This window comes from Mercenaria mercenaria, chromosome 2, assembly GCF_021730395.1.
Source record: "Mercenaria mercenaria strain notata chromosome 2, MADL_Memer_1, whole genome shotgun sequence".
In the NCBI taxonomy this organism is placed as follows: Eukaryota; Metazoa; Mollusca; class Bivalvia; order Venerida; family Veneridae; genus Mercenaria; species Mercenaria mercenaria.
This window is the reverse complement of record NC_069362.1, coordinates 23,835,353-23,847,405: the sequence shown is the minus strand read 5'-3', so window position 1 is coordinate 23,847,405 and position 12,053 is coordinate 23,835,353. Positions and strand designations below refer to the sequence as shown.

The 12,053-nt window shown below is 33.2% G+C and overlaps 1 protein-coding gene across 1 annotated transcript in view; it reads left to right on the top strand.

Moving 5' to 3' along the window:
- The first annotated feature begins 428 nt into the window (after positions 1 to 428).
- LOC123563516 (uncharacterized) overlaps positions 429 to 12,053 on the top strand; it is a 35,512-nt gene continuing 23,887 nt past the window's right edge. The window contains exon 1 of the mRNA XM_045356355.2: positions 429 to 527. The gene's annotated coding sequence lies outside the window, so the exon portion shown is untranslated. The remainder of the gene's footprint in view (positions 528 to 12,053) is intronic.

Sequence of the window (12,053 nt, the reverse complement as noted above, 5' to 3'; positions counted from 1 at the left end):
AAACCTAACCATCTTACATTATTTTCTTAGTTTCAGGTGCCACCAAAGATTGACCATATCGACATTATGGATAAATTTTATCCCTTTTTCCGGTATTTCCGTAAATAGGGTCAGGGGGGGCTGGCGAGATTAACCAATATAAAGACCGTGTACAATATTAGCGGTTATTTTTGCCAGAAGATAAGGATTTAGGAAAGTTCTTACTTTCCCACAATGGAAACAATTATCGATATAGACAAGTTATCTCCTTGGGCTTTGGCCAAAGTTTGGAAAATGTTAATTTTTCCTTACTTATCTGCTTTGCTGTCAAATGTTGTTTTCATTTTCTTGTGCTTCTTGCTCTTCTGTGGTTTGCCAAGTTTACCCATTTTGCTTCTCTCACATGGGTTTGTTTTCTTTTCTAAAATTTACTTCCGGTGTGAAAAACATACGAGCACAAAGATTCGTGACGTCATCAAATATTCTACTTTCAGTTTTCAAGAACATCAGCGAGTTTGAAATCAGTTTGTGCTTCGTCGAAATGTTAGGTAACTGAGACTATCTTAAGTCTATATTAAATGAAATGTTACAGGTTTTTTTTTTTACACAGGCCTACTTTTGGTAGGCCTACTTACCAAAAGTAGATGAGATAATATCAATTCGTACTCAAATTAATTCGTACCTTGTCAAACATGGGCATATTTAGCAGTTATTGTTTCCTCAGATGTAGAAGGTCTAAAGAACAAGGCGAGCACCTCAGACCAACATGTAACGCCTGTATGGAGAACATGTTGACAGTTGGTTTCGAACATTATGAAGCATAATGACTTAGTTCTGGCGAATCTTGGACGTTTCGACCCCAAGACATTTCGACCCCAAGAAATTTCAATCCCAAGACATTTCAATCCCAAAATTTAATTTTCTTGGACAATTCGACCCCAAAGACATTTCGACCCAAAGACATTACGACCCCTCAGAAATAGTTGTATGTTTTCATTTTATTTTTCTTCCGTTTTGCATATTTTACAAAATATGAATATATAGATCTATATAAATATTCGGTTATTAATAAAACCCGGCCCGGCCTGGCCCGGCCCAAACCACGGAAATAGCCGATACCGATCATACGGAAACCACCGGAAACTTACGGACGGAAGGCTAATATAATTACGAATGATATCGTGCCGATATCAACTTACATATTTAGAATTTAGTAAAAAAAAAAAAACACTGAACTTTATGATGCCCGCGAGGAACTTCTTTGATGAATGGGTTAAGACTGTGTTCTTTCTGGTTGCAAAAACGTCTTGATATAATTTGTAAACTTGTACACAGGAAGTCGTTATACATAGCGTTGTTTTGACGAGCCTTCTAATTAGTTCCCGATATTTTGTATCGTTATCATTATATACTATTTTATAATCACGTTTTGTCCAAAAAAATTGTTATATTTTGAAGAAAGGAATTCCTCTCGGGCCTCAAAGAGTTTTTGTTTCACCTGTGCATTCCCAAAGCCTAAATAATTCCTTGTGTCCGGTAACATGCCTAAAAATAGGTAGTAAATAGGCAGGTTTTTTTTATATACTTTTTTGTTCAATGAGACTTTACAGAAATTATTTTTATGTAAAAAAAAAAAAGGAAGAAAATGAATACGAATAATTTCTAATATCACTGACAATTTTTAAAGAATAGAATGAGCACTTTTTATTAAAAAGTTTTTAAAAAATCTCAAAGACCATAAAACATTTAGGGTCATGTAAAAAATTTAGGATAGGTCGGGATACCGATTACGCACGAAAAATGCAGCGTTGAATATTGAAAAGTTTTACACACGGTACCCCATATTTTTAAAATATTCCTGTATAAATATATAGAAACAAATGCTGAGATAGGTTTGTTCACGCAGTATTCCGAGTATCTCTTGAACTTAGTCGACTGAATTGACGTACGATGAACGTCACACATTGAATATATTGTGGTACATTGCAGTTTTTGGCATAGTCTTTGTACTTTCAATATTCAATTTCATATTCGGCAGGTTGCTATGATGTTTTAACATCTTTTTTTTTTCAAGTTTGCAAGTAATCTCTGAATAAACTGACTTACTTAAGTTATATTGAAATTAGTTCAAAACTATATAGAGTAGAATCGAGATACAAAGTTTACTTTTTTTTTTCATTTTTGTACACTGATGTCTCGTAATCTGGAGGTCGCGGGGTCGAATCCTGTCAGCGGATTTTGACCGTGACTCCAACAGTCCCTTCTTTCGGTGCGAGTACTGGTTAGTGTCCAGGAAGCAGTCATCGAGTGTATTTCACATTAGTTGGTGAACCAAAACTCGACGCGAAAAACAAATCTTTTAAATGGGAACAAAATTATCATTTAACTGCACTCAATATATAGAACGATTCACAATGTTTCGTGAAAAAAAGACCAAGTAAAAACTTGTTAAAGTTCGTTTGGATATTTGCCAATGCTCTACACTTTCAGATTATGCATTTAGATACTTCAAGATTAAACTTCAATGGCAAAACTTCGCAATTTATTTAGGTTGATTTGATATATTATTGTATACAGAATACCCTTTCAGTCAGTTTGCTAGTGCTCGGCATTTTTGACACATAACAACAGAAGAATCGTTTGAGCCCGCTAATCATAATTTACAAATAAGTCTGGAAAAAGAAAAAGAAAACTTTGAATGGATGTTGTTTCTTCAAATCTCACAAATTTCTTCATTAATATTTTTTTGTATGTAAATTTATCAATATCACAGTGTACTGCAGACGTTTTATTCTAACATTGCTTACTTTACTATGGTCACGTGACCACACCGGAAGTGATCTGTACTTGGATCTATATTGAGCAGTTTTAATGCTGTCGCATTCGAGACCTTACGTTTTGTGAGTTTTTCATTGGTAGAACCAAACCTATTGTAATTATGCAAATAAAACTGTTGCTCTTCTTTTGTATATACTGAGTACGATAGTTTGCAGTTTTTTACGAAAGATCTGAGTGTAATTCTTCAGCTATAATTGGTTTATCAAACTGCATATGTGTGGCCAAATCCATAAAGCATCTCAGAAAAGTTTTAACCTTACAATTTTTTTTTCAACTTTACGGTAAAGAAAGTGTAATGAGCGGGATTTTCCAAAAACAAATTGCATCCTTCATAACTTGTTAAATAATAGTAAAAGTTGATCTTCACCCGATATTACCACGCCATGTACCCGGATAATCCTAACTCTGTTCAGCGACCCTAACTCAGTGCCAACATGGCTGACAGAAAGACGATGTATGTGGTTAATTTCCTTGTCTTTTTTCGTGTTTTTATGTGAGTATGCAATGTTAGCGTAAAACTTTTGATAGTCATAATATCCTGTATTGATAACATGTTTTGTGTATTAAATATTTCAATCGAACTTGATGTCACATTATGTGGCTGGAATTCATTAAAATGTACTCAAAAAAGTCTTCAAAATGAACATGTTTTATGTTTCTAACTGTTTTAAAGTACCAGAAATTGCAGTAAGACCTTACTTATTAAATGTATTAGTTCCATAAATATCTCTTTGACAATGTTTAACAGTATCAAAGTTTGAAATCGATTTTTATAGCTTAAAAATTGTATTGATTATGAGGTGGGTTTAAATTTGCGGATAATTCCTAACTGGTATAGGACACAGCGCTGGATAAATACGAACTTAGAATGGATAAACACCTAACCAAACGAAAACTGCTGTTCGTCTGTGCTTTTTTATGGACTGCTGATGCTCGAAGTTCTTTGATCTATCCACCCCTGCAGGGATGTGGGATTCCTATGTCCAACTTATTCGACTCGTGATTTTTTGCCGGCGGACAAGTGCATTTTTCATTCTGTGTGTCCGCGGACAAGCATAACGTTTTCAGGTATAAAATGAGAAAACATAAAATATCATTTAGATTGTGTTGCTTCAAGTGTATGGAGGTGATAAAGATAATGGGTTTTTGGTTGCGGGTTTATCCCGCAAACAAAGTTAAGTGTATTTCTGACAATCATGAAGCATCTTTATTTGATTCCAAATCACAACTAAGGAATTTGTTCATGTGCTACACAAAGTAGTCCCATTCATGAACAATGCGGATGAATTATCAATGATCAAGCATTTCTTATTCATCCTCTATCCATTCACACTGGTCATTTAGATTATATAAGATTTGTCAATGATAAGGTATTCCAGCCCATGGTTACATCACTGACTTCCAGCTGTTCATGTAAGGTCAGGCAGAGTTTATCTTAGATCAAGGCTTATTAGTATTTGTTTCTTATACATGTATATTTATAGATTGGCATTTAAAATGAAAATAAACCTAGCAAAACCCGCAACCACCAGACATCTCAAGGCTTTGATTTGACTAGGTCTCGCGCACACTGTAACTCGGTGACTATGATAAAATATCAGAGAAGATTTAGATACAAGAACATTTATTTAACGTCGGAAAAGTATAAACATATAACGCTAGCTTAAAGCTATTTTTCGACAAACACATGTAAATAAGCTCAACATAAGTAAAACAGCTGTAATGAAATGCAAATATGTTAAAGCACATTAAAGCAAATAAAGCATCTGGCTCCAAGTAGATAGAAACAAATCACAAATTATCACATACATGTTACAGCGCATTAAAACAAAATAGCACATATGTACTAGCAAATAAAACGAAAAAGTAATTTACCACATACAGATTTAGCATATTTAAAGCAACATAAAAAAATAGCTGACACTACACAAAAATAAGAAGAGTCACATTTTACAACATGCATTAAAAAAAACAGCATAAAAGAAGAAACCATATACATTCTAAAGGGAACATAAGAACTACTTAAAGTAGCTGAAGAAAAATATTTGCATCATCAGCATATAGCATTCTGTAACTAAAACTAAAAAAGGACAAGTGGATTTTAAGTGTCCATGGACAAGTGAAAAATGTAAGGATATCCACACCCCTGTCCCGTCAGTCCATGCATCACTCCCACACTCCACCACACCACACACACTTTTATTCCCTATTTACCGTCTGAAAAATATCATATTTAATAATTAATCATAAATCTAATCCCATTTAAACAACATCAAAAATATTCCATTAGTACCTCTATAAAAATCTCTTACACTATACGATATACAAGATTTGAAACAAACACAATTCTTCTGAAACAGAGAGAGAGAGAATGTGTGTGTGTGTGTGTGTGCGTGTGCGTGTGCGTGTGCGTGTGTGTGTGTGTGAGAGAGAGAGAGAGAGGGAGATAGGGTTGGGAACTACAGAACTTCGAACATCGGTGGTATTAAATAATTTCTTATGTAAATATATTAATAATTATGACTTTTATACTGAGTTACTTTTTAGGGTTTATCCAGATTTTTCCAAACATTGCTATTTGCATAATATTAAAATTATGAAAAAATATTTGACTGTAGTGGGCATACATGTAAGATCTTAAAATTAATGACAAAGTTTGAAGACAATACCGCTTATAAAGTAATGTTTACAATAATCAGACCATGTACATGTCAACTCATTCATTTCTATAGAATACTAGTCAGTTAGGTGTTTATCCGTCACACAATTTCGTGTAAGTTAGGTTTTTATCCATTCTTCATGTAAACTGAGTTCGGTTTTTATCAAATCAAAGTTAGGTTTTTATCCCTTTTCTCGCTGTCAGTACATTTGAACATGTATTGTGTCAACATGTAGTGGGTTAACAACATAGTGTTAAGAGGCCTATAAAGCAGTATATCTTTGGTTTCAAACAACAAAATAGTCGAGGCATCAAAAGCATAGAAGTATTTTTAAAGATTTTTTGTAAAAGTTTTCATTAAAAAAGTTGCCTTGTTCGTCGTTTTTCCACCTGAATACACAAAGGTTGATATATTTAACATGATATATTTTGAAATAAATATACACTTGATCAATGGAGATAGATATAACAACAGAAACATTCCTTTATACATCGTAATTACACAGAAAACAAAGTTGTATCGGCTTTACATCCGCCATGTTGGCACTGAGTTAGGGTCGCCGAACAGAGTTAAGATTATCCGGGTACATGGCGTGATTACATTGTATTGATAAGATAAAATTCGTACTTCTTACGCAAATCGCGTAGAGAAATCACATTTACGCAGTCAACCCTAAATATATATAGTTGTGACGTTTCTGTTTTTACGGAGATTAATTTATTTTTTGGGTTGTCCATTATATCCAAAAAGTAATTATGTTTCATTTGGTATAACAGGCCCATTGAAACCTATATGTTTTCAAACGGAATGACAAAGTAGTGTGTTCTTTTTTCACAAATACAGTTATGATAAAAAGATGAATTGTAATATGAGCGAAAAATAAACAGGGGTCTCCTTCTTCGATTTCGCGGTATTGTCTTAATTTTCTCTTACCCTATTTTCATGCGCAGCTATTGCACACTCAATTTTTACATACAGATGCTTGTATCTAAGGGAAAAATAAGTTAATCACCAAAAAAAAGTTTACAACAGCATAAATTTCATTTTAATTATATTCTTATTTTATTAGCCATTTTCGATTTCTTTCCAATCTTTATTGTTACGCGTGTATACCTGAATACATGTTACACACAAAAGCGGCATAATGAAAAACATAATATAGTACTTCTTATTAAACATTTTACTGATCGTTCGCCACTCAGTATGTATCTTTTATTTTCTGAAAATGTTCCTGAAATGTTTTTGGATGAAATAAAATTATAAAATGACTACCAGGTTCATTTTCATGCTGCGGTGCTAGGAATGACTGTGCATATCAAAGTCCCGACCAACTTAAAAGTCAGAATTAGCCGGGAAGAATTATTTCCTGTTGTGACCTTTTAGGATTTTAAGCCCATTTTCGTCGACATTTTATTATACATTTACATTTTAAATACTAAACTCTTTCTCTACAGTAACTTACAATTGTCGCCTTGAAAAATATTAGTCACGGATAGAGTTATTTCGAGGGACCACCCTCTCAGGAATACATTATTTATTTTATTCAACCGAAAAATTAATGAAATTATTTATTTAACATTAAAAAAGTTATTACTTACCAAATAATGAAGACAGAATTAAGGAGACTTTACTAGTAAGCACTTAGAAATTGTCGCGACTTTGCTGTATAAAAATACTTTTTGATAGATATAGTCTTGAGGTTACATAACGCTGTATTTATGGGCATACTTCAACAAAATCAGCAGCAATAACATTCGAAAAACGGCAATAACTACGGAACATATAATGAGAGCACTAATTTTCTTAGTATTTAGTAGTTAGTTAATTTCCAATCTGATGGTGATAGTTTCAGTTTAATATCTAATTAAAAATTGTTTTCAAAATGTTGCATGTAGAACAAATCATTCAAAAGCAGAAAAGAAAAATAGGCCGGGTTCACACATGTATGAACACAAGATAAAGTAATTTAATCCTATGTATAAATAATAATAATAATATAATGCATCGTCTTTTAATCTGTACGAAAGTATCGATTTCACATAGGGAGACATGAAAATGTAATATCACATGCGCAGAAAAACAAAATAGCGTTGTTGCGCATGTGATATGAAATTATTGTTTTTTATCATTAAATCTATATTTATAGTCCTTTCCATTGTTCTAGATGTAGTCACATGTTCAACGATAAAAAGTCGTATTTTCTCGAAGGCGGAGCCAAACACACGTATTGACCTCCAGCTGTGACGTCCACACGTTATTACGTTAAAACAATGCGACGTCGTATACAATTACCCACGAAAGATGACCTAAGGCTGCAGACATTTGTATCTAATGTTTATACTTATGAGTAGGCTGGATTTGATAATAAAACAATTGTCGCCTTTTATGTGTGGTAGATATGTGGATTTATCGACCTGTTAAAGCGATATCAAGTCGATAAATTCGCCCGAGGTTGATATTGCTTTTATCAGGCCGATAAATCCACATATGAGCCACGCCATGAGAAAACCAACATTGTCTATTGCGATTAGAGAAACCGTTAGCAAACAGCATGGATCCTGACCAGACTGCGTGGATGTTGGTTTTCTCATGGCGCGGCTCATATCGACCTCACCAAAAGGCAATTATTGTATAATATCACATGCGCAGAAATTGAAAATAACGATTTTGCGCACGAGATATAAAAACGCTTGTAAATAAGATTATTTTATTCAAGTTAAACTAATGGGAAAATTGCATTGGACATTGTGTGGGGTATAATACTTTAACATTTGAATTGCACACATTTGTAATCCATGCTTTAAAATGTTCATTTTAAAAACAAAAAAGTTAACATTATGTGAATAGTTGTATAAGCATAGGCTGAAATAGTTCGTAGTCCGACCAGACCGGGTTTTCTTTTTAATTCTGTGTTAAAAAGATATGCTAGTATTATTTCAATTATAAAAGAAAGAAATCAAAAATTAAATAATCTAAAACAAAACAAAAACGTTAGCAGTAAATTGTTAAAACGCGAAAGTTCATTCAGCGGCTATCACTACCCTCCCATTTCCATATTACAATATGATATTAGATATTTACCGTTTTTTAGCTCGACTATTCATAGAATAGTGAGCTATTGCACTCGCCCATGCGTCGGCGTCCGCGTCCGCGTCCCGATTTTGGTTAAGGTTTTGTATGTAAGCTGGTATCTCAGTAACCACTTTTGGGAATGGATTGAAACTTCACACACTTATTCACTGTGACAAACTGACTTACATTGCACAGGTTCCATAACTCTATTTTGCTTTTTTACAAAATTATGCCCCTTTTTCGACTTAGAAATTTTTGGTTAAGGTTTTGTATGTAAGCTGGTAACTCAGTAACCACTTGTGGGAATGGATTGAAACTTCACACACTTATTCACTGTGATGAACTGATCTACATTGCACAGGTTCCATAACTCTATTTTGCTTTTTTACAAAATTATGCCCCTTTTTCGACTTAGAAATTTTTGGTTAAGGTTTTGTATGTAAGCTGGTATCTCAGTACTTACTAATGGGAATGGATTGAAACTTCACATACTTGTTCACTATCATGATCTGACATGCACTAAGCAAGTCCCATAACTCTACTCTCTTTTTTTTCAAAATTATGCCCCTTTTTCGACAAAGCAGTTTTTGGTTAAATTTTTGTATATAATCTGATATCTCAGTATCCACTAATTGGAATGGATTGAAACTTCACACACTTGTTCACTGTCATGATCTAACATGCACTGTGAAGGTCCCATAACTCTACTTGGCATTTTTACAAAATTATGCCCCTTTGACTTAGCAGTTTTTTGTTAAGTTTTTGTATGTAAGCTGGTATCTCAGTATCCACAAATTGGAAAGGATTGAAACTTCACACACTTGTTCACTGTCATGATATGACATGCAATACAGAGGTTCAATACCTCTACTTTGCATTTTACAAAATTATGCCCCTTTTTCAACTTTTGTATTCATTCAATTGACAAGGCTGTTGAATAGTCAAGCAGTGCTGTCCTCCGACAGCTCTAGTTTTTTTTATTGTTGTGTTTTAAACAGACTGAGCGGGCATGTTTCGGTGTGTGTGGGGGTGGGGGGGGGGGGGTCGGGTTTGAAACTTTGCGACCGATCTTTCATATTCTATACTCCAGTTCATTCATTTCTACAACTTACTGTAACTCCGGGTATCATCTCCATACATATCACCCGGTTTTGTTTAAAGCTAAATCATATGATTTATCATTTGAGCAACATTTTATATTTTTTTCAGTATTCTTGTTTTTCAGGAACAAAGACCTATAACATAGAGTTATACCTCTTCTGGAAATGTTTACTTTGATACTTTTTATGAAATTTTGTAATTGTCTCCTTTTAATATGAAAAAATGTAAAAAGTGGACTATTTTTTTAGCTTTTGATATCATTTATAGTTTTATATTCCAATTTGAATACTTCAACAACCTGAAACAAATGGCAAGTATGAAAACAGCGCATAGCTTCGAAGTTCATCTATTTTCGATCTATCTTGGTCCGCGATAGGAAAAAGGAGTATAATAATAATTTCATAAACTTACATTTCTAATTAATTTTCGCAAAATGTGTACTTATCAATGCAAATCTTTGACAACCTTAAAATCAGAGTGTTTATATTCATATGTTCCCTAAGGCAATATATTTTTATATTAATACTTAATATGCTAAAACGCTATCTTGGTCGGGCAACCAAATTTTATAAATACTTCCAGTGCACAGTATAGACCCTTTCGCCGTACTACACAACCTAGTGTCACATCGTTAGGTGTGAAATAACGACGCACCATTAACTAGCCTGTCCAGTTCTGTTGAAGTATCCTGCAAACCGCTATCTCGTGTCTGTACGGTACCGACTGCCGAACGTATTACTTCTTTGATTGAATGTGATTCAAATATCTTGTTATTTTAGGTCTTTGCTTATGTCAAGTGCAATACTTCATCAAACATACGTATCATCAATATTAGATACTTTGCTTCTACTTTTGTAATAATAAAATAAAATATACATAAATTTGCCTTCATTAAGATGACGGTATCATCATTCGTATTAATATTAGCCTTCCGTCCGTAAATTTCCGGTGGTTTCCGTACAATCGGAATCGGCTATTTCCGTGGTTTGGGCCGGGCCGGGTTTTATTAATAACCTAAATATTCTATTTTTAAATAAATCATACACAAAATACAAGTAAGTGAATAAACCGTGCTGACCGGAAAGGACCGGCCGTATGTTTATTATTGGAACTAATTGAATTATTTCTTCATGTTTAATTTGATAATTTAAGAAGAAAATATATTATGAAAAATCAGTTTTTAAAAGAATTATATCATGTTTATATATGAATATAAAAACGTTTACTGCATTTATTTTACTGCATTTATTGCCAAAGCACAATTAATGTCCTTTGAATATATGCGGCGTAACAAACACATGCCTCTGATTAGTCCTGATAGAGTTTGATTGGATTATCACACCTATTGATTACATCAATTAATCAGTATATTTGTAAGCACACACAAGTGACATGTGACAAATAATGTCAAACAAGGTAAGTGCAGTTGAATATGATAAGCTTTTATTTAATTTAAAAGCTAACAAAATTATGGCGATCGTGGTTCATCCACGAGTGCGCAAATTTCCCGTGCGCTCAACAAATTTTCAGCTTCGTATAAAAATGCTTTGCGCATTTTATTTTCCTTTTGTAAATTTATTTATTTGAGATATGATTGAATTCTATCATAAACCCTAAAAATACGATTTATTAAAGAAATGCCTGTGTACATACAAAATTTTAGGACATGGAAACCCTACAAAAAATAACTTTTTATTAATAAAATAAGGCTGTATTTTGGTAATGGAAACTTCCCGCGCGGTCGCCGAATTTCAGTCTCGTATAAAGTCATTTTGCGTGAACTTATTTTATTTTCCTTTCGTATTTTATTCATTTATGATATATACGAAATTCGTATTTTATTCATTTATGATATATATGATTGAATTATTTTTAAAAAAACTTAAAAATACCTTTAACTTACAAAAAAACAGGTGTATTCCGGTTATGGAAAATGTATTCCGGTGTATCCCGGTTTTAAGGTGGATTCCGGTTTGTTAAAATCATACTTTAAATCACGTGTATTTGCTAAAATATTTAATATAGAAAAAAGTAATACGGCTGCTACATTTTCCTTACAGATATGAAATATGATAATAATTTTTTCCCTGTTTTTAACAGAACAGTACTCACATATTCTTATATTTTGCAGTAAGGGGGATTTCGTGTTTGATATTTTACAACTGGAAGGAATGTCATTCATAGAAAAGAAAAGAGCAGTTTGTAAATAACAAAAATCATATTCTGTATTCTGTAAAGCAAATACTGTGCAAAAAAAGCGAAAATAAGCAATATGTTGTTTAATTTCCTATTGTTTTCTTTACATTTTCGCCCAAATTAAAGATAATGTTGACACATGTTTCTAAATACCCGATGTCACCACAATCGCTTAATTGATTGTTAATTGCAATGCGCACTGCAGAT